This window comes from Rhinopithecus bieti, unplaced genomic scaffold (genome assembly GCF_001698545.2).
Source record: "Rhinopithecus bieti isolate Rb0 unplaced genomic scaffold, ASM169854v2 scaffold_49157, whole genome shotgun sequence".
Taxonomy (NCBI): Eukaryota; Metazoa; Chordata; class Mammalia; order Primates; family Cercopithecidae; genus Rhinopithecus; species Rhinopithecus bieti.
This window is the reverse complement of record NW_016819405.1, coordinates 12490-14986: the sequence shown is the minus strand read 5'-3', so window position 1 is coordinate 14986 and position 2497 is coordinate 12490.

Here is a 2497-nt window from a genome sequence, read left to right as displayed (position 1 = left end):
GGGGGGGTGGGGTGGGGTGGGGCAGGAATGATCAGAGGATTCTGCCAGCAGCTAAGGAAGCTACCACATATTGGGAGTAATAGATTTTCTCAGGACCCCAGAATTCATCTCATGAAAGTGGCTGCTTATTTTTCCTGTGTTCAATTCCTACTCTCTATGCTGACCACATTCCCTTTGTTTTTTTGTCATCTGACGGTCAAAAGAGTCGAGCAGAACACATTGAAAAGGTACATGAAATATGTCCAAGTGATAAATTATCCCTGTGGCGAGGTATAGTACAGGTAGGGAAAAGGAAGGGGGATGATGATGGTAAGAAAAGCTTAATTAGCAGCCCTGTCCACTTGCTTCTCCAGTCCTTTAGCTTTAAATATTATGTATACACTCAAAAATTAGCCAGGCCTGGTAGCGGGCGCCTATAATCCCAGCTACTCAGGAGGCTGAGGCAGGAGAATCGCTTGAACCTGGGAGGCGGAGGTTGCAGTGAACTGAGATCGTGCCATTGCACTCCAACCTGGGCGAGACTCTGTCTCAAAAACACACACAAAAAAATGTATATGCTGAGAACTCCTAAATTTACATCTCTAGCAAAGACCACTCCCTACATTCCACACTCATGAATGTATCTTCAACTCAACATCTCCACTTGAATAGATATCTTAAACTCAGTATGTCTAAAACCCATTCTAGATCCCCATCTCCCAAAACTTGATCATCCTTCAAATGTTCTAATCTCAATAAATGCAATCACTGTTTATCTAGTTACTCAGACCAAGTATCTTGGACTTATCTTGGACTTTTATCTCTCTCTCTCTCTTTTTTTTTTTTTTGGTATCTTATATCTACCCCATTAAAATCACATTGACTCTGTCTTCAACATATATCTGAAAAGTAACTCTGTCCCCAGCCCTATCATTGGGACTTCAGTCCAAGCCACTAACATCTCTTGCCTATATTAATAGAGTAGCCTCTAAAATGCTCCCCTTCCTTCCATTCTTGTCAGATCATACCACTCCTCTGCTCAAAACCTTTCAGTGCTAACCCATCTCAGAATGTAATGAAAAGTTCTCGTCATGGCCTACAAGGCCCTGTGTGATCTGGCTCCCTTCTACTCCTCTGAGATCATCCCTACTACTGTCCCAGCACTTTGATCTAGCTCCATTCACTTCCTTGTGGTTCCTTAAACACACCAAGCATATTCCTATATCAGCACCTTTAAATGTTCTGAACTCTCCACCCGGAATGCTCTTTACCAGATATGTGCAGGCCTTGCCCTCTCATTTAGTTCAGATCTCTTCCCAATTTCTCCTCATCAAAAGGCCATGCTCACCACTATAGCAGAAAGAGCACACACCAACATGCACTCCTGTTGGTCAGGCTCTGCCCCTTACTCTGCCTTGGTTTTCTTCTTTATCAATTATAATAATCCAACATATTCTTTGGTTACTGTCTTCCCTGCCCAGTAAAATATAAGCCCCTTTTTTATTAAAAAATTGATGTTTAAAATCTGAGTTTTGAGACTTCCCTATACAAATTATCTGGTTTCCTTAAGAACCTCTCTACATTTTCTTCTATATAGATAATTTGTAGTTGTAGCCAGAGTGTCATTTTAGAGAGCTTCCCAACCCTCTTGAATTATCTTCTCTTGTACAGTCATGCTATGAACTTGGACATTAGACCTCACCAATACCCCTTGTCTTAGTCTGTTCTCAGGCTGCCCTAAGGACTATCTGAGACTGAGTAATTTATAAAGGAAAGAGGTTTCATTGACTCACAGTTCCACATGGCTGGGGAGGTCTCAGGAAACTTACAATAATGATGGAAGGGGAATCAAACAGGTCCTTCTTCAAGTGGCAGCAGGAAGGAGAAGTGCTGAGCAAAAGGGGAAAAGCCCCTTTTAAAACCATCATGTCTCGTAAGAACTCACTCACTATCATGAGAACAGCAGCATGGGGTAACTGCCTCCATGATTCAATTACCCAGTCCCTCCCACAACACATGGTGATTATGGGAACTACAATTCAAGATGAGATTTGGGTGGGGACACAGCCAGACCATATCACCCTTTCTGGTGGTCAAAGACTTTGTGGTTCTTCATTCATTCTCTTGTTACATTTTCATCACTTCCACTTTCTGAACCACTCCCCCCATTAGTCAGAATTAATTCTAGATTCACAGTCTCTCTAGTTGTTTTCTCTAGGTTCCAGAAAGTGTCATCACAATTTTAATACCTTTCAGCGGCTTTCTGGTCAGGTGACCTTTAACATCCCACATATAATATACATAACATGCATTCTCAAATGCAAAGCTTTCTAATCACATGTATATTTAAAAAAAACACAAGCACATGGTATAAAATCAACCAGTGTAATGGCAAGTTATGTGAAAAGTGAGTGCCCCTTCTTCTTTATTAGTTCTCCAGTTGCTCTCCAGAGGCAACCACTTTTCCAGTTCCTGTGAACCCTTTGAAAAAAAAACCTCCATACTTTTGGAAAGGGGA